The sequence below is a fragment of the Rhinolophus sinicus genome, linkage group LG03, assembly GCF_036562045.2.
Source record: "Rhinolophus sinicus isolate RSC01 linkage group LG03, ASM3656204v1, whole genome shotgun sequence".
Classification (NCBI taxonomy): Eukaryota; Metazoa; Chordata; class Mammalia; order Chiroptera; family Rhinolophidae; genus Rhinolophus; species Rhinolophus sinicus.
The window spans coordinates 24,145,253-24,166,208 of record NC_133753.1 but is presented as its reverse complement, the minus strand read 5'-3'; the positions used below and the strand labels follow the sequence as shown (position 1 = coordinate 24,166,208).

At 49.0% G+C, this 20,956-nt stretch overlaps 1 protein-coding gene across 2 annotated transcripts in view; it reads right to left on the bottom strand.

Annotated features, from left to right (window-relative positions):
- The window catches only part of LTBP2 (latent transforming growth factor beta binding protein 2), a 98,416-nt gene that overhangs the window by 53,944 nt on the left and 23,516 nt on the right, over positions 1 to 20,956 (bottom strand). The gene's annotated exons all lie outside the window — the stretch shown is intronic.

Sequence of the window (20,956 nt, the reverse complement as noted above, 5' to 3'; positions counted from 1 at the left end):
TGAAATCTTTCCATCTACAACATGAATGGACATAGAGGGTATTATGCCAAGTGAAATAAGTCAGAAAGAGAAAGACAGAACCATATGATTTCACTTATATGTGGAATCTAAAAAAAAATAAACTATCAAACAAAACAGAAACAAATTCATAGATACAGAGAATATTTTGATGGTTGCCAGATTGGAGGGGGGTTGGGGAATGGATTAAAAAAAGGGGAAGAGATTAAGAAGTACAAGTTGGTAGTTACAAAATAGTCATGGGAATGTAAACTACAGCATAGGGAATATAGTCAATAATATGGTAATAACTATGTACAGTGTCAGATGGGGTGATCACTTCATAAGTTATATAAATGTTTAATTACTATGTTGTACACCTGAAACTAATATAATATTGTGTGCCAACTATAATTGAAAAATAAAAAATTATTTAAAAAACCCCATTACTATAACCTGTATAGAACAGTTATAGCTACTTGGCTCAGGGCTTTAAAAGCATCATCTTATAATATGGATGGTATGCCCAATTTTGTGTTTTAAGAAAAACTTCTCTCTTCCCCCCCTCCACAGATATTTATACATGCATAGGAAAGGGCTAAAGTATCTGTAAACAGTATCTACCCCTGAGGAATGAGAGTGCTGGTGTGTGTGTAACTTTATATGTTTTTATATTTGTGAAATGTTTTCAGTAAAATTTTTTTACAGTAAACATGCATCATTTCGTAATAAAAATAAACCTCTATTTTCCCCCAGCAAGTCTATGTTACAGATGAGGAAACTAAGGCTTAGGAAAAGCATGGGAATGTGTGTCAATGACTAGAATCCAAGGTGGGCTATGGGGGGGTCGCTGACAGAGGATTAGGAATTCAGATGTAAGAAAGACTGTGACTTTTGAGATGCCCATTTAAGAGATTTGTAGGATTTTTACAGTCTAAAACGAGGAGGGAGATATTCCAGAAAGAAAAGTATCATAAGAAAATGCATGGAGGGGCAGCCAGGTGGTTCAGTTGGTTACCAGGTGGCTCAGTTGGTTAGAGCACAAGCTCTGAACAACAGGGTTGCTGGTTCATTCCCACATGGGCCAGTGAGCTGCGCCCTCCACAACTAGATTGAAGACAACAAGCCGCCACGGAGCTTCAGGAGGGGCAGCCTGATGGCTCAGGTGGCCAGATGGCTCAGTTGGTTAGAGCACGAGCTCTCAACAACAAGGTTACTGGTTCAATTCCCTCATGGGATGGTGGGCTGTGTCCCCTGAAACTAAAGATTAAAAACAGCAACTGGACTTGGAGCTGAGCTGCACCCTCCACAACTAGATTGAAGGACAACGACTTGGAGCTGATGGGCCCTGGAGAAACACACTGTTCCCCAATATTCCCCAATAAAATTTATTTTAAAAAAAAGAAAGCAAATGCATGGGGGTAACAGGCCTGGACCATATTTAAGGAAGAATAATGAGCATAGTTGGATAAAATACACAATGGAGGGAAGGGAAGGGAAAAGAGAGTAACTACCATTGAATGCCTACCTAGTAGTGGGCTTCACACTAGGCGTTTTACATAATACGTCATTTACAAGTCCAAACAACCCTATGATCAAAAACTTGTGCCTGCCCCAAACCACCTTAAACGAAGTAAAAAGATAAATGACAAAATTTGAATAATATGTACCACTCATATCATAGAGGACAAATTTCCGTAATATACAAAGAGCTCTAAGAAACTAAAAAAACAGACCCATAATCCTAAAGAAAAAATCAGCAAAGGAATATGAACAGTTCACAGAAACAAACAAAAAAAACCCCACAAATGCTTCTTAAACACATGAAAATATGCTCGACTTTTTTCATTCTAAGAGATGTGCAAATGGAAACTACTCTGAAGAGCGTTTTTTAATCCATCAGATTAGCAAAACCCCAAAAGTTTAATCAGAGACTAATTTGGTAAGATTGTGCTGAAACGGGCACTGTCCAGATGTTGTTGGTAGAAATGTAAATGTATACAGCCCTGTGGACAGCAATTTGGCAAAGTCTACCCACATCACAGTGCATCTATGCTTTGTTCCTGCAGCTCTACCTCTGAGACTAAGCTGCAGATAAACCTGCTATGGTGTGTGCTGCTGAAGCCCAGCCCAGGTCCCCTTGAAGCTGGTGCACTCTCCGTTGGCTTCTTCTGAGTCCTATAGTTAGCTGATGGCAACCGCTTGACAAGCTCCTCCCACCACCATGACCACTAAGCCAATGACTGCCTGAACCGGAAGTTCAAAAGCCCCACCCCCTTACCTCAAGGTAGGACAACTCTGCAAGCTCCACTCTCCATCAGGCCTTGGCTTGATTTCCCTGGGACCGATCCTTGCTTGGCTCTTTCCACCTTTCCATTCTGCTTCCCTCCCTCACTTTGCACTCCCCCAATAAATCACACACACACAAATCCATTTTCCAGCTCCACCTATAGGGAAATCTGACCTAAGACACTTGTAAATGTCAGAAATGATGGAATGACAAGATTATTCACAATAGCACTATTTTGTAATAGCAAAATATGTTGTAAAGAATAGAAACAACTTAAGTATCCTTCAGTAGTGGATTGGTCAAACAAACCAGGATGCATCCACAGGATGGAGTCATATGCCCTCAAAACAGAAAGAAGCATCTCCTTTACATCCATAGCAAAAGCTCTCCAGGATATACTGAAAAGTGAAAAACAGCCCAAATCTGGCCCTCTGACTGTTTTTGTACAGACTGTGACCTAACAATTTACATTTTTAAATGGTTGGAAAAAAATCAAAAGAAGAATAATATTTCATGACATGAGAAAGTGATATGAAAATCAAATTTAATTTTCCATAAATACTGCTGTGAGCGGCCGATCGACGAATGGTGACCAACTGCCTCAGCCGGGGGGGAGAGCAAGGCTCATAACACCAGCATGGGCCAGGGAGCTGTGTCCTACACAACTAGACTGAGAAACAACGGCTTGAACCAGAGTGAGGTGGGGGTAGGGGAGGCGGAAGAAAGGGGGAAAAATTTTTTCCATAAATAAAGTTAATCGGAACACAGCCACATTCATCTAATACAATTGCTTTTCCTCTGTGATGGCAGAGCTGAGTAGTCAGTCGCAGAAACCATATGTTGTTCAAAGCCTAAAATATTTACTCTTTGGCCTTTTATGGAAAAAATTTGCTGACTCCTAGTGTGGGATATGTAAACTTTGTGTAAAAATAGAGAAAATAAGGACACCTGTTGCATTTATTTGCATATTCATAAAGCAACCTTGGAAGGATGCCCTGGGAATTAGTAACAGTGGGAAGTGAGTGGATGGGGAATAAGCTAGTGCTACAATGTAGTGAATGTTTATTCTGCGCCAGGCTCAGTGCCAATAATGCAGGTGGCATGCATTATCTAATGTGGGCCTCTCCATAACCCTAAGTGTTACTCACTATCTCCACTCCATAGTCTAGAAAACAGAGCGTAGGGCGGGTGTATGCCTTGTTGAAGGCTGCAGAACTTCCAGGTGCAGAAGTGAGGCTACCAAACAGGCAGGTTAATCCTAAAGCCATCCCAGCATTTATTTCCTTACTGCCATTTTAGACGTGAGACCACTGAGGTTTTGAGGAGTTAAGAACAGCTCTGGTCCATATGGTGGAGGGCTGGAACTATCAGGGACGTGTCTTGGCTGTGCAGAATGGGCAAGGGGAGTCCCTGGAGACTTTGGAGCAGCCCACCCTCTTTCACTCATTCAAGAAGCACTTACTGAGTGCATGCCAGGCACCGAGGCCCAAGGATGCCAAAGACCCTCTTACCGTTTCTGCTGCAATGGAGACTGGGCAAAGGGACCAGCACCCCGGCAAAGGCATTAAGGCACGAGGCAGGCCACCTTCAGATGCTCATGCTCTTCAAGCCCGTCTAGGACATGATGGGATAGGCCTTTTCAAATGATTATTACTCTGGTAAAAGATTATCTAGTGGTGGATGGAGCAGAGTGGGGAGGGCTGGAGGCCAGCTGGAAGGCTTTGGCCACGTTCGAGATTACAGGGACCAAGGATGGGCCAAGAAGAAGGCATTGATTCAAAGGATATTTAAGACAGAGAGTTTCCTAATGAATGTCAACTACAATTTTATGTATATATGTATAGTTGCAAGAAGTGGAGTACAGCATTAGGAATAGAGACCGTGGAAATGTAATGGCTGCGTGCGATGTCAGAGGGGCAGTAGATGGGAGGAGGGGCGTTATCACTGTGTGAGGGATACAAATGATAAATGTTTAACTATTTAAAAAAATTAAAAAAAAAAAAAAAAAAGACAGAGAATTTCCAGCTGTGGCTTAGACAAATGGGCAGAGGGGATTCCAGGAGCCAAGATCCCAAAGGAGAAGATCTAAGAAGTAGCTTGGTGTTGGACCTGATGAGTGCTGAGTGCCTTGAGATGGGTCTCCAGATGGGTACACCCAGGAGGCAGCACTCAGGAGCCAGTGGGATGGGGTGGGGGAGTCAAGTGTAGAGGTGGTGGTTACAGGGTTAAGGAGGGATGATATCATTCAAGGAGCATGTGCAGAACAAACCATACCTCAGAGTCCCTTCCACTGCTGGACTGAGGCGTTAACTCTGCTAACACTTCCCAGTTTCAAGGGGGAAAAGTGTTAATGAACAGACTGGTCTCAGTTATGACTTATGCTCCCGTCAATTTGTCTCCAACCTTTGGCGCTTGCTACCATTTGTCTGCTAGCACATGATACAACAAATGAACAAGCTGTAAATGAATATTAATGGACAAACATGGCAACAGCCCACGGCACTTCACTTGACAGCTTGTTCTTCTCATGGATACGTGCGTGTGCCTGTAGCCGGGTTTTCATTTTGCACACAGACGATCGTCACAGTTTCTGCTAATAAAACTGTTCCCAGCTTTAATCGTGGAATTAATTACATTGTTAGTTTATGGGATTTCTTATGACTTCCAGGTGCTCTGACACCTAAAGAGTAAGAAACAGAGGAGAATAAAGAAGGGGAGAAGAAGGGGTTCTGGAGAATACCAACACTTGAGAGGCAGACAGAGGAAGAGGCTGTGAAGGCAGCTGAGAGGGAGCCACTGGGGAGGCAGGAGGGAACAGGGAGAGAGCACCCAGACTGGAGGGTATTCCCAGAGCTCCATCTCTGCTTCTGGCCTAAGGGGCAGGGTCTGTTCCTTCCTGTGACTGCAGACCCAGCTCATTACAGGTGAAAGTGCCCTGGCATCTCCCAGCTGGCTGAGTCTCCCCTGAGAATCTGGGTGCCTGCAAGGCAGGGGAAGCCCTCACAGAGCTCTGCTCCTTCTTTTCTCCGGGCTGGCCAGACCACGGTCAGATGGCCTTTGTGTGAACCCCCCAGGCACCCCAGAAAGTGTTGCCAGGCATCCTGCTCCAGCCCCTGCCACAAGCCTGCCCTGCCCCAGCAGGGAACAAGGGTGTACCCAGCCCTGGTGGGTGAAGGGGAGGGACACTGTGGCCTTGGCACAGAGCCAGAAACCTGCTAATTAAGCAGGTGAGACCCAGGCTGGGCTAAAGCAGTAGCTATCACCCTCCAGCCCCTGGGTGTCAGAGGGGCCAGCCTGGTGGGTTCCTGGGTGTTACTGTGAGGAGGGGAGGATTCGAACCCTGCCCCACTTGTCCTAGACAATAATAAGGAATATTCATTGAGCACTAATTCTGTGCTGTGTATTATTTGTTATATTTGCCTTACGTTATCTAATCTTCACAACCACCTTAGGGGCTAGGTACTGTTATTGCCCCATTTTTCATCAAAGGAAAATGAGGCACAGAGAGGTTAAAGAACTTGCCCAAGGTCGTTCATCTAGACTCGCACTGTCCAATAGAACTTTCTGTGATGATGAAATTCTCTATAGTCCATGCCACCCAATATGCTAACTACTGGTCACCTGTGGCCTTTGAACCCTTGGAAGTGCAGCTGGTGTGACTGAGCAACTGAGTTTCATGTTAACTTGAATTGAAATACCCTGTGGCTGGTGGCTACCACACTGGACAGCACAGTATGGAAAATGGAGGAGCTGGGGTTTGAACCCTGAGAGTCTATCTTGGCCTGTAACGATGTGTTTGGAAGGCTCCTCGGACTCCCGCCCCGCATTCTTTGTCCCTGGAAGGCTTCACTCATACCTCGCACACTCAGGTGCCCCTGGGTGCCCAGGTCTAGGGAAATCAGTCCCCTCCTAAATCTTCCGGTCCTGCCCCCAACTGCAGTATCTGTCATCAGGTGTTAGCAGGGCCGTGGCAGGAAAGGAGCTGGATTTCCAGAGGACAGACCCAGGACCTTGTCACAGGGAAGCAGGTTTCAGCAGGTGAGGAGGCTTCTGAAGAGCCCAGTTGACCAGTGACATTGTGGCCCCTGGAGAAGCAGGAGCTCCCTATCCCTGGAATCATGGAGCTGAGAGCCCGTGTGCCAGAGTGAAAGCTGCAGGCCGTCCTGCTCAGGGCAGGGCTCCTGGTCCATGACCTCCAGGAGGCCAGTGGGGGCGGAAACTCAGTGGGCAGTGCCTGGAGGACTCAGCCTGCCTGCCACCTGACATACTGATGTGGCATTGTCGACACCAGCACCCTCATTCCCCGGTGCCCTCCTGAACAGGCCCAAAGCTGGCCTCCCCCAAGTGTCTCAAGACTCTCCCGCTGCAGATCCTGCTATGCCCACTCGTCCAACCCCCTCGGCCTCACTGGTCAGTCCCTACTCCACGCCTTGTGTGTCTGCCTGTGAGTCACATCTCCCCTCCGAGTCTACCTCTTTCTTCGGCCACACCCAGGTCTGAGGGGTCTGGAGCTCCCGCACAGAGACCTCAGGGGATGTCCCTGCAGGGTAGGGGTGGAGAGGGGCAGAACCCTGGGAAAGTCTCTCCTGCTCAGACCACGCCCTGCTCTGCTCCAGAGGGAACACAGTATCCCTGTTTCCTTGTAGGTAAATAAAAGGCAGAGGCGGACAGGAGCTGTGTATGTCTGGGACCCGCCCCCTGCCTGCAGAGCAGCCCTGAAGTAGGTGCTGCCTCCGCCTCCCAAGGGTCCAGCTCATAGCTCTCCTCCATCCTCCAGACCCCTCACGCCTCCACTGACCGTGGGCACTTTTCCACTGGGCAGCCTGCCTGGTAGGCTGCCAGGCTGCCAAGCCCTCACCTCTCAAGACTTTTTTCTCTCTGGATGTTAGGGGAGTAGCGCAGGAAAGCCAGAGCAGCTGCCCAGGCCCTGGATCAAGCCTGGGGCACCTCAGGAGGCAGAGGTAGGAGGAGAAATTGCCCTGAGGGGCTTCTGAGGGCCCCAGGAAATGCCCCTCATTTTCTACCTAGCTTGCCCAAGTGTCAGAGTGCTGGGGCAATCACCCCTCCCTCTCCCTAGGAGAAAGGGCCCCTCCAAGAGCTCCTTTGCCTCCTTCTGGGCTCAGGGCTCCATCCAAAGAGCTGCAGCTCGGCCAGGGACACAGACCCCACCAGAGAGGAAGGGAAGAGATTAGGTCTTACTCTTCATATTCTCCATGGTGTCATCACAGCACTGGGCACACAGCTGCTGCCCCCCCCCCCCCAATATTTACCATATTGAACTTCAAACTTCTCTGTGGCCTCTCCCAACTCTCTCACCTCCCTGGAACTATCTCCTCAGCCCCGGCTGTGCCCCATTCCATAGCCGGCAGGACCAGCAGGCAGTCTGAACCTCTGTCTCCCCCAGCAAGACCTGTCAGCTGGCCGTGTGGGTGGGAAGAACCAGGGTGCCATGAATTCATCATGCAACTACTTCCACGGTGCACTTATGAGCATCTTATAGGGCGCATGGCCCCACGTGGGCACTGTGGGAATGGTGTCTTGCCTGTTGAGAGCTTATAATCTAGGTAGGGAAGCAGAGGGTGTGGGAGGCCTCGCACACCTGGTGCCTTTGTATGAATTAGAAAAGGATCCCCCTCTGGGTGGCCAGTTTACAGAAGCTGTCCCTCTTCCTTCAGGATGGCACAGCATGGTGCCAGGGTTAGGTTTTAGCCCCATTCATCAGCTGACCAGTACCCTTGTGCAGGGCATATATAGCACGCACACCCATGCACAGCAACCCTGGCACAAGACCCTGCATGTGTGCGTTTTATAACACTCCAAGAGTGGAAAAGCAGCAGGTGCCAGGAGTCTCACTGCAAGATGCCTGGGGAAGGTCTTCTGGAGGTTGTGCTATGAGCTGGAGCGAGGGGTGGGGAGGGCAGAGTCCACCCAAGGCAGAGAGAACAATGAGCCAAAGGGACCAATTCAGCAATGTGCTGGTGGTTGTGTTCAAAGAGTGAGGAAGCCTGTCTGGTTAAAGGGAAAGTGGGAGGGGCAAAGGGTAGCAACAAATAGTAGCAAATAGCTACATAGTTCGTATTATGTGTCAGGTACTATTCCAGGCACTTTACATATATTAACTAATTTAATCATCATTAAAATTAGGAAGTAGGTATTATTATTTCCTATCTCCCTTTTACTGATGAGGCACAGAGAAGCTAGGCAACTTGCCTAAGGTCACACAGCCAATGACTAACAGAGCTGGGAATCAAACACAGGTCACCTACAGATATTCTGGTTCCAGAGCCTGTACTCTAAACCTCTACACTATATGGCAGTTTGAGAACCATGCTTTGGGACTGAGCTGTAGTGCCAAGGGTCCAGCCCTTATCCTGTGGATCTAGTGCATAAAACAGAAGTCTTGAAGGAAGGTGTTTTTACCAGGAAATAACAAGGTTAAAAATGGCCTCTTAGGATGGTGATTATGTCAAAATTCCTTGGAGCTCCCCTGCCTGCCCTTATTGCCCACGCTGCTCATGTATCTCCTGTCTGGACCATTCCCAGAGGCCTTCTCAGGGTATTTGTGGCCCCAAGTGGGTGGCAGGAGTGAGACAGTGAAATCCCTGGAGCCTCAGCACTCCACATACAACCCACCTTGATCAAACAACTGCTCCACTTACTGAGCACCAGGCAGAGAATAAACATCACATAGAAAGGTCCCCCAGTGCCCTGGGAGGTAGGCCTCACCATCCCCACAGCACCGAAGCGACACTGGCAGTGGGGAGAAGGTAAGTCTCTGGCTCACATGTCTCATGAATGGCAAAACCCAGGATTCGAACCCAGGTCTACTGGAATCGAGTACTCATCGTGCTCCTTCCACCAGTGCACCCTAACTCTTGCTGCGAGTTGCTGGATGAGTTACAGAAACGCACATGAGAAAAGGAAGGGGTTGAAGAGGTGAAGCATTGAAAGGGAATGAAAATGCAAGTCAGGACCAATGGGCAGCTGGCAAGGGCTCCAGGAGATTAGAGGAGGAAGAGGAGGGAGAGGCGAGAGCTTCAGGCTGAGGAGATAGAGGTAGGACCATTTCCCAAAGCCATGGAGGACTCGGTCTATGGGTATCTCACCACCACCAAACTGACATGAGATGCCCACCTCCTGGACCCTTGACTTTTCAGCTGGGACACCTGTACCCTTCAATATACACCCCTCCCCACCACACACAGGCACACACACACGGAATTGAGCAGGTCTGCCTTATCGGATGGCAAACACAGGCCTATGGCTTCAGATGAGTTTACCCCACTCCTGGACCTGCCTGGACAAGCCCATGGTAGACAAAGGCCGCAGAGTGGCCCGGGTCAAGGATATTCTCCTCAGGGGCTGGCCAACGTCCTGGCAGCCTGCAGCCAGCCTGATCCTCCAGGGGCTGGAACTCTGCCCCAGGGCCATAAACAAAAGGAGAATTTCTATGAGAACTGGGACCCCAACCTGAGAAGTCTTCACTCAGCAATGCAGCCGTCCAAACCTACCAACTGATCATACGCAGACATTGGTTACAGGCGTTTCATTTTTTATGTTTGTTAGGCCCTTTACATTCAACGCCTCACTTGATGAGTGCAACAACTCTCTGCTATAAGAACTATCGTTCCCCATTTTACAGAAAACGGAAGCACAGAGAGGCTGTTAACCTAGCTGGGATCCCCACAAGCAGGGAATGGCTGGGGTGGAGTCTCAGGGCCTGAACTCCGTCTGACAGTCCCCACCCTGCTGTTCCTCCTTGGCCAAGACAGGAAACTTCCCCAGAACCAGAAACACCTTCACGTGGTCTGGGCAAACTCTCAGAGTGTGTAATTACCACTGCTGCTTTTCTGATAGAAACAAAAGGCTCAGATAACCCCAGAGTCTAGAGAAAATAAGAGTGGGTGTCATTCATAGAATACTTAAAAGGTACCAGGTGTATTTACATATATTAGTAAACCCTCCTGACAATTCTATAAGGTAGTGATGGTTATCCCCATCTTACAGATGAGAAACTGAGGCTCGTGAGGTTAAATCACTTGCTCTAGGCAGTATAGTTGTTAAGTGGTAGAGCTGAGATTCAAACCCAGACTTGTCTAATTATAAGATATAAATGATTTCACAATTCTTTCCTCACATACTACTGCCTGCTACAGGGACTCTGACCTTGACCCAAGAAACTGAAAAAAAAAAAAAAAAAAAAAAAAAAGAAAGAAAGAAAGAAATGAGAAATCAATTTGTTTCCCACGGGTGTGGCTTGGCTGGGGTCTCAAGAGGACACCCTCGCTCCCTCGCAGTACCAAATCTCTTGAGTGGGCTCTGATGCAATCCCCTACCCTCTGCTGGGTACACGTGGGGGACATGTTGGCTAGAGGTCAGGGGCTGAGCTCTGGGAGGAAAACGCAGTGTAGGTGACCAACTGGAAACAGAAACGTGGTAGTTCCAGAAATTTTGACTTGCAATCTTCATTTTGCAAGGAATGGGGATTTTTCTTTTCAAAAAGCACTGGACTTCCTTGAATTTTAGACCTTTCACAAATATTTTTTTAGGAGAAAAAAGAAAAAAAAAACCCACAAAATGCCTGTCGCAGCTACTCACTTCTACAGTGAATCATGGACGTAAAACCACAGCTATGTGGCTAACAAAGGAACTATGTGTTTTCACATTTTGTTGTTGGAAATCATTTAGCAATCTTCATTATGTCATCTGCAGACAGACAGACAGACAGACAGACACGCATACACACCCCTCTGGGTCTTAAGCAGCCACAGTCTTACAACCACGGTCATCAGATGACTTTGCATTTCACCCCTTTTTCCTTTCCAATCCTTTTGTGGGAAATTATCCTCCAAGGCTTAAATCTTCCGCCTTCGCCGTGCACCAGAGGTGGGGAGTGTGTGCATGCGCATGTACACAGGTGAGCTGGTGATTGAGGGAAGATGGGGAGGAATGCTGAGGTACTGACTCAGTTCCACAAGTGGAAACAAGTGTACATTTCGGAGTCCCCTTTTTATTACTGTTATCATAATACAGTTGTTTCTCAGTATCCATGGGGGATTGGCTGCAGGACACCACCACACGCGGATACCAAAATCTATGGATGCTCAAGTCTCATATAAAATGACGTAGTATTTGCATATAATCTACCCATATTCTCCCATATACTTTAAATCATCTCTAGATTACTTATAATACCTAATACAATGTAAATGCTATGTAAATGGTTGTTATACTGTATTGTTTAGGGAATGATGATAAGAAAAATAAACCTGTTCAGGACAAACCAGAGGCCTAGCTACATAGTGCCTGTCAGCAACAACGTAACATTTTTTTCTGAATATTTTCAATCCACATTTGGTTGAATTCATGGACGTGGAGCCCATGGATAGGGACGGCTGACTATACCACTTCACTTTGGTAAAGTGATTTTCACCTGGGAAACTTACGGTGCCTTTTTTGACAGTGGCAAATTAGTTAACTGGTGGCAGATTTAAACATTGCATAACTGGAAAAACTACTGGATCCATAAATCAGAAACTTCCTTTATGTTGTGGACAAGGGGTGAAACCTGATATATATTCGAAAACCTTGAGCTTAAAAGGAAAATTCACAGGGCCTGAAAAATCTCCATTATGATTTTTGAGGCATGTTCTCTCAGCACAGCTTTCCACCCACACCCCATGTCTGTCTGTCTGTCACTCTCTTCTCTCTCTCTCTCTCTCTCTCTCTCTCTCTCACACACACACACACACACACACACACACAGAGGGTGGCATTTCCTAAGCAGCCAGATTTCTGTACAAAGCAACCAGATGGGATGGAATGGACCTTCCCTGGGGCATCTGAAAAAGAACATTGACTGTCTTTCCATTCCCTTCTCGCTTCTTGCTTCATTTCCCTAAGCCTTTCCTTTCAAACAAAAAGAGTATTTAGGTCAGCTAAATGCTATGAAATGTTTGTTGTTGTTATTTTTTTAAGTTGGATGCTGGAAACTGTATACATTAATGTTGTAATGGCCCCAACAAGCTCCCATCAGTCCCCACACATGGCCATGGGGGTTGCCGCTCCAGGCTCTCACCAGGTGTCTGTAATTTTCTGAAGACACTAGATGCCATGCCTGACCCAGTTCTCTGCAGCTCCCACACCAGCCTAGCTGTCTGCACCCATCTGAGCTCACCTGCTCTGGGGGCTGTTCACAAAACGGGTCCTGGATTCTGGAGCAGGGTGGGCTTGGAATCACCCTCCCTTGGTTTCTTCATCGTGGAGTGGGGATAACAGGAGTCTCCTCCTCACAGGGTCATTGTGAGGACTGGTTACTGTGCTGGAGACCTTCCACTTGCCCCAGTCCATGTAAGACCCAGCAAGAAGCAGAGGCAGCAGAGGGAGCGGAGGTATTGATCCTGCCGCTCTCTCCCCACAGGCCACTGAGGGTGGGCAGTGGCTGTATTCTTTCACCAGAGGCCACAGCCCTATTGTGGCCTCCTCCTCTGGCAGGAGCTATTCGGGGTAACGGCTGGCCCCTGGCTCCTTTAGTCCTAGAGTGTTACGAGCTTCCCTGCACAGCTACCCCTGGGGTACCCAACATCCTTTGTTATTTGCCCTAACCCTGTCTGTGCCTTTACATATAGAGCCTTTATCAAATTGTCCCCATTGAGTGTGCCATCTGTTTCCTGCTGGAACTCCAACTGATACAGATAAGAAAGAGTATCAGCTATTGAGTATTGAGCACGTATGTGGCTCAGCACTCTATCCACTTTATTTTATTTTATTCTGACTATTTTATTTTAGCCAGCATTAGCACCATCAATTTAACTCATATAGCATCAAACGGCTGGTGAGCAACAGAATCAGATGAAAGGTCTGCCTCATGACCCATGCTTTGAACGATTATGCCATATTGCCCCCAGTATTACATTAGCTGGTGCCTGGACAGTGCTTCACAGAGTACTGCCAGCTGACTCAATAATGCTCATAGGGGTAGATTAAAATAATAACCATACCACACTCAAAAATCCCACAGTCCTTAATTCTACGGTGACATAACCCTAACCCAACCCTAACCAAACCCTAACCACAGCCCTAAGGTTAAAACCTCATTCTAACAACACACTAAAGTTTCCCTAACCACCATTCTACTGTGAAATAGGACGTCACCTCAGCCACAACCTTCGTCCCACCCAGTCCTGACCCAAACATTCACCACAGTAACCACAATTCTAGACACTTCATTAGGGTGAGGCTAGGGTCAGGGCTGGGGGGAGCTCGGGGAGTCTCCCTGCCTCTCTGCTCTCGGGTGCCTGCCCAGTGGCAGGTACAGCCCTGCACCCCACTCCACTTATACGCTGCTACTTGAACTCAACATAATTGGCCAAAAAAGGCTTGTGTGCAAAACCTCTTCCCACGTGTCACTGAGCTGGTAACTTTGGTGTGGGGAGGGCAAGGAGAGAGGAGGGCAGAATACTTAGCACAGAGCATTTAGCACAGGGAACAATGAACCCTGTGGATGGTGATGATGAAGAAGGATAATTAGAAGAGGGAGAGGCTCATAGGTTTTTCCCTCCTTTTGCTGTGGGCCGATAGGAGGTGAACAGCATGTCTCAGAGATTGTAGAGGGCTGGGGCCAGCTGGGCTGGGAGGGTGCCCCTCTCTGGTAACAAACCTAGGGAAGAGTCCTGATAATCCTCAGCTCTGGGAGACTCCTGGAAAAGAGTCATTCGGTCTTCATTCAGAGATTTTGGGGCTGCCTTGGGCCACCTTCATCCAGATGTCTACCTCCAAGCTTAAACAGGAGAGGGAGGAAGGTAAGAGGAAGCGTGCAGAAAGCAGACACCATTTCCTTGAATCTGTCTACTTGCTCTGTGTGGGGAGCAAGCGAGGTGTTAGAAGGCCCTGTGCCCTGGAAAGGGGTCAGGGCCGGGATCACCACATACAGCTGCACAGGTTGTGCACTGCACAACTGTTGGGGTACCCGTCACAGAGACTATGATGTGAAGCACACCTCTTGGTGCTGTGTCCTTCGCTAAGGTTAACTCTAAGGTTAAAACCGTGAAAAGGTGGGGAGGGAGGGCCTCAATGAGGAGTTTCTCCTGAAAGTTATCCACTCACATATGAGACACAAGCAAATACCCCAGCCCACTGTCAGAACTGCTGAATAACAATAATAACCAGCATTTACAAGGCAAGTTACAGTTCACAAAGCAACCTTTCATCCACATTGTTTTAGTTAATCCTTACAACATTCCAGTGAGGAAAGAATTATCCTTCCCATTTTACAGATAGAGACATTAAGGCTTAGTGAAGTTAAGTACCCATGATGGAGGCTGGGTAGTAGCCCAGCTTGGAAGCAAAATTGGGTCTCCTAATTCTAAGTCTTTTCAAAATAGTGTAGTCAAGGTCCTAAGGGTTGGGAAATTCCAGAAAAACCCCAGGGGGCAAGCTTGGGGCTCAGAGTTATAAAAACAATTGAGAAAAAAATAAAAAAAAAGACTAAGAAAAGAAAAAAGAAAAGGAAGGAAGGCGCTCAACTCCCAGAGGTCCCAAAAGCTTGACTCAGTCAGATTATAGGGGTTGAGTCAACCCAGCAGGGAGGCCCCACTCAGTAGCAGCTGAGGAAGTGGTGACACAGCATAAAAGATGTGGGCTGCTTAACCCCGTCGCAGCCTTGCCAAGGAGGACTTGAAGCCAGACTGTCAGGGATAGCTAAGGTCTACCCTGGTGAAAGGCATCACATGTCCTTGTCACGACCTTGGAAATAGGTAGAGGGGGAGGAAGCAAGCACATTTCACCATCGGGGATGGAACATGGCCAAGCTGAAGGCCAGCATCTGCAATCATTAACTCTGGACCTCAGAGAAGATCCATTCTATCCCTCTGATCTATAAATGGGGAAACTGAGGCCTAGAGGGAAGGCAAGGGACTCATGCTAGAAGGTTCACAAAAACTTCTCCAAGTTCTCTTAGCATGAGTTGGTCTCTCATCATGTCCCAGGGGGATACTGGAGACTGGTCTTGGGTTCAAGGGACTTGAGTAGAAGGATGGAGAGCAAACGCGAGGTCATATTGCCCAAAGGAGCAAGCAAAAGCCCAGAGCAGAAAAAGGGGGCAGGTGGAAGGTGCCCGGAGCAGGAGCCAGGTTCAGAAGGCCCAGCAAGCCTTCCAGAGTCAGGAGCTCCTGGGTTCCTAGGATAGACCCACAGCCTAGCTGCCAACCTTTGTCTTGCCTCAGTTTCCCCATCTGTAAGCCCAGACATTGCGGCAGAGAAAAACCTGTCACACACATGGGAATAGACAGGTAGGGTAAGAGATTTCACATGTATTAGACCTACTGTGTACCCTAGCAAGCACTCTGTCGGCATCATGTCAGTGAATTCTCTCAACTGCCCTATGAGATGGCATCAGTTTTTGCACTTCAGAGACAAGAAACCGATTTCATTGAGGTGATGTGACAGGCATAACTAGTTTGTGCAGGTACCAGGGTTGAAATTCAGCCTGACTCCAAAGCCCAGTGCCCTCCGACACACACACTGGGGCTGCCTCCTTGCACCTTCTCAGTGTCTCTTCTATGTCCAGCTGCCTTCTCCCCAGGGACCTAGTTTCTGATTCTGGGTTGTCAATCTCCAGGGACTACTCCTTGCCATTCTATCAGGAAGGGATGCCTGGGTCTCCCCTGCAGCGGCTCCAGGGACAGTGATCTACTGAGAGGTAGATCAGTGATTGATGTCAGCAACCCCTCACACTGGCAGAGGCCACCCTTGGAGACAGTCTCTCCCCCTCATCCCACAGGAGGCCTGGGCAAGGCCTGCAGTGAAGGGAGGCAGCAGCACTCCCAGGGGAAACCTATGGACTCAGTCTCAGCAACAGCAGATTAAAGGTCACATGTCAGGGTGGGGACGGAACAATGTTGGGGCCTCCTCTGAAGCAGCCAGTCCTGCGACCACTCACATACAGGCACACATGACATACGTGCTCAGCGGCCCAGCACTCAACCCCAAGGCTGGACTTTTAGCAGGAGTTGCACTAATGACCCTGTCCCCACAGACAAAAGCTCAGCACAGGCCTGGGTCCCAGGCTGGGCTGTAGGAGTGGGGACAAGTAACTTCACCTCTCTGTGCTTCATCAATAGAGTGGGGACCTTGGGAACCCACTGCAGGGAGTTGTGAGAATTAAACAAGATAGTGTGGGTAGAGCGCCAAACCTGTTCACTCAGCACATATTTTTCTCAGCTTGACTCTAGGCCAGTCGTATTTGAGGTGCTGAAGATGCATCAGCAAAGAAAACAGATAAAACCCCTGTCCTCCTGGACCTGCCATTTTACTGGGGTAAGAAACACAATAAATCAAAGACATAAGTAAAATATATAAGACATTATGCTATGGAGAAAAACAGGGGAGGGAGTGTTTGGGGTGTACAGTTTTAAACTGAGTAAACATGGAGGGCCCCACTGAGAAGGAAAAACCTAAAAGGGGGGAGTGTCTGGGAAGGGTGTTTGATGTGGGTTGAATTTTGTCTCCCAAAAAGATGTGTTGAAGTCCTAACCGCCGACTTGTGAATGTGATCTTATTGGGAATTAGGGTCTTTGCAGATGTAATTAGTTAGCTTTAGAGAAGGTCATACTGGATTAGGGTGGACCCTAAATCCAATGACTGGTGCCCTTATAAGAAAGACACCACCACCACCAGAGAGAGAGAGAGAGAGAGAGAGAGAGAGAGAGAGAGAGAGAGAGAGAGAGAGAGGAAGGTCATGTGACAATGGAGGAAGAGCTTAGGGTGATGCAGCTACAAGCTAAGGGACACCAAGGATTGCAAGGAGCCACCAGAGAGAGGCATGGAACAGATTCACCCTCTAACCTCTGGAAGAAACAACCCTACCAGCCCTTTGATTTTGGACTTCTGGCCTGCTGAACTGTGAGAGAATAAATTTCTGGTGTTTTAAGCCACTCAGTGTGTGGTAATTCATTATGGCAGCCCTGGGAAATTACCATAATTCTCCAGGGAGGGGTAGAGCAAGTGCAAAGGCCCTGAGGTCAAAGCATCTCTGGCATGTTTGGGGAAACACCAGTTGGCTGGTATGGCAGAAGCAGGGTGAGTGAGGGGAGTGATTTGTGAGAGTTGCGGGAGAGGTCAGAAAAGTTTTGGGGGCTAGATCATGTAGGGCCACCCCGTGACAAGCTCTTGACAAGGGGAGCTGTTATACTTCAGATGGAGGGTGCCAGCTGGAATGGGCTGCAATGTGTGGTGTGGTTGGCCCCCACGATCTTTGTCCCCTGGTGTCATGCCTTTGAACATGTTATATTAAACAGCAAAAGGAAATTATGATTGCTAACCAGCTGGCCTTAAAATAGGGATGATTCGTGTGGGCCCAATGTAATCACATAGGCCCTTAGACATGGAAGAAGGCAGAAGAGTCAGTGAGAGAGACTCAGCAGAAGAAGGAGGAAGAGGGAAGATTCAAAACATGAAGAGCTGCTGGCTTTGAAGATAGGAAGGTGGTCACAAGCCAAGGAATGTGACGGGCTTCTAGACGCCATGAATGACCCTGAGGTGACAACCAGCAAGGAAACGGGGATCTGAGTCCTACAACTGCAAGGAACTGAATCCTGCCAACCTTTGAATGAGCAAGGAAACAGAGTCTCCCCTAGAGCCTCCAGGACACCTTGACTTTAGCCTGCTGGGGCCCATGTCTGAGGTTTGACCTATAGAACTGTAGGATAATACATTTGCATTGTTTTAAGTTGCTAAATTTGTGGCAATCTGTTACGGCAGCCACACAAAACGAACACAGGGGATAAAAAGGAGAGGTCCACAGAGAGGAGGTGAACCAGAAAGAGAGAGAGACGGGATCAGGAAAAAGAAGACTGAGTCCAGTTGCCTTCTGGGGAAGCTGCCGACTGAGAACCACCACCATGGGGTCCACAGCTGCCCAGACACCTCCCTGCCACCCCCACTTGCCCTGCTCAACACTGTCCTCCAGACCCCTTGCTGCCAAAGTACTGACTAAGCCTGCTTAAGATGTCCCCAGGGCTCAGGTCCTCAGGCCAGGCCAAGGTGCAAACCCAATGGAAGTCCCTCCCATTCTGAGAAATGTCATGACACCTCCCCTCCCCACCTCCCCCATAGAGCTGGTGTGATGGTCCTGATGGAACAACAAAACCAGCCAAAGCCACCGTTGGTTCTACTGCTACATCTGCTAGTCATGGCTCCCTGAGGCTGGGGCTGGGTTCTGCCTTCTCCCCGGAGCAGCTTTGCACACACATACACACACGTGAGCTCGCACACATGCATGCACATATGCTGGTTTTCTGTCTGCCCTTTGCCACAGTTTCCTGTTCACTCAAGTCTTAATGGCAAAGAGAACCAGCCAGCTGATGGCTAACAGGTATTGAGCACTAACTGAAATCAGGCACCACACTAAGTGCTCTCCTCATAGGATCTCATTTAATCCTCCCTGCAGTCCTATCCGGTGTAGACTACTGACTCACAGAGGTTAGGATGCTGCCTAATGTCACACAGCTGATGAGTGATAAACGCAGGATCAGAACCCGGGATTGTCCAAAAGCTTAGGCTCGGACCCTCACTGCTCAAGGCGTGGTCCGTGGACCAGCAGCATTAGTACCACCTGAGAGCTGACGCTCAGCCCAGACCTGCGGAATCAGACGCTGCATGTGAAGTTCCCAGATCATTCACACGCACATTGCAGATTGAGAAGCACTGTGGTTCCAAGGCCTGCTGGTCCCAGGTGGTTGTAGCCACAATCTTCCCCAATCTCTCAAAGCCCTTCCCCAGATGCCTGGCTCTTGCTTCCAGGTGCGGAGGCCTTCTGCCCAGCCTTGGGAAACAAACCTAGACCAAGGGCTCAAAAGCACTCTCCAGGCCCCTGTAGTCAGCCCAGGATGCAGCTGTACAACATCAATCCATGTCTGGCTCTCTGTAGGGCGTCCTGCCTGCTGCCGGATGCTCTCCTGGCTCCTCCTTCTGGGACATCAGTCTCTTGGCCTCTGTCTAGTGCCGTTCTACAGACGGCCTCTGGCCATCACCAATCCCTGCAGCGTCTCCCCTCTCTGGACATTCTGCACTCCCCGCTCACTTCTAGAATGTCCCTGAGTCATGTCACCCCCTCTAGCTGGACACCAAGGGCCTGTCCAAGTTGCCATCAGGAGAGGGGCCAGCAGCTGCTTGGGAAACCTGGCTAAGCTCACAGGAAATGTCTGACACCACCAGGCAAGTGAGATTTGGCCTCCCAAAGCAAAACACAGCTGGGCCGACAGTGGACCACTCGGACTTTTCCAGATTTCATGGCATTGAGGTCCTAGGGCAGAGAGAGACTGGGCTGGCCTGGAGGCTGCAGCTCATTAAAAACATCACAGTAGCCCTTGGCCAGGAAGCCCGTGAAGCTCAAAGAGGACGGCCCTGCTGTGGGCCAGAGACCTCACCCCGGGCCTTCCTCTCCAGTGCCTCTTGCACACATAAAACCTTTGCTGGGAAATCAAAGGCTCCCATAGCTCATCCTCCTTCCCTCCCAGCCTCCTCCTCACCCCAGCATCAAGTCTCATTCATTTATTCACTACTCCTGTTGATTGAGCACCCACAGTGGACCAGGCACTGTTAGATACTAGCGCCAGTTTCATGAATGAGTAGGACACAGTCCCTGCTCTCTGGAGCTCCTGGTCCAGCGAGCAAATAAACAGACCACCCCAAGGCAGAGTAAACAGTGCTAGTGACACAGGGAGCCTCACCTCCTCTTGCACTCTGAGTAGTACCGGGGGCCATGCCCTCGGTTCCAGGGACAGGGTGAGGGTTCAATGCCAACTCGTCAGTATGGACCAAGTGACAGACTGCAAATGCAGACCGGGTACTTTCTATAAGCTAGGACTGTGGGAGGAGCTGTGGGGATATACAGAGTGCAAGACAGAGTCACTGCCTTCCAGGGCACAGGCCACACAGTCTGACAGCAGATGCAGGGCACAGACCCCCAGGGACATGTGCCACGCGTGTGCTGCAGGGGTCAGATAGCTGGGTAGATGTGATTAGGACTCAGGCTTTTTGGAGGAAGTGGGAGTGGGCTTTGGAGAATGTGAGGAGCAGGACGGGCTGGGAAGATGGGGCAGGGGATGTCAGGCATCCCGTGACTCAAGGATGCGAGAGCAGAATGACCCACTAAGCAACCGTCCCCCAACACTCACACGCATGCACATACACAGGAGATCAGTGTATTAGAAAATGAATGAATCGCACAAGCCCAAAAGAGAGCTTGCAAGGGGAAAGCCCAGATGGAAGGACTCTGCTTCCATCCTGCACCTGGCGCGTCCTGGAACAGGCACCTCTGGGGCTCTTTCAGATGCCTTCATACCACGCCCACCCACCTTGGAATGCAGTCTCAGTCAGGACCAATCAGAACAAGGCTCAGGCCCTGCCCACCCACTCACAGCCAATACCAGGCCTTTCACCTGCCCCTGTGTTGTCCACCTGGCCACTTGGCTCTGTCCCTCTGTCTGCCCCAGCATCCCAGGGCCTTGGCTGAAAGGTTTGGCTCTTCTGGTTTTGATCTTGGAGCGCCCTAGGCCTTGATCTGAGATCATCCTTCAGCTCTTCCTGCTCCTGGCTGTTTTTGGAAACTACCTGCTTGGGTGGTAGGGCCCTGGAACCTACCTTACCAAGACCCTGGTCAGCCCACCC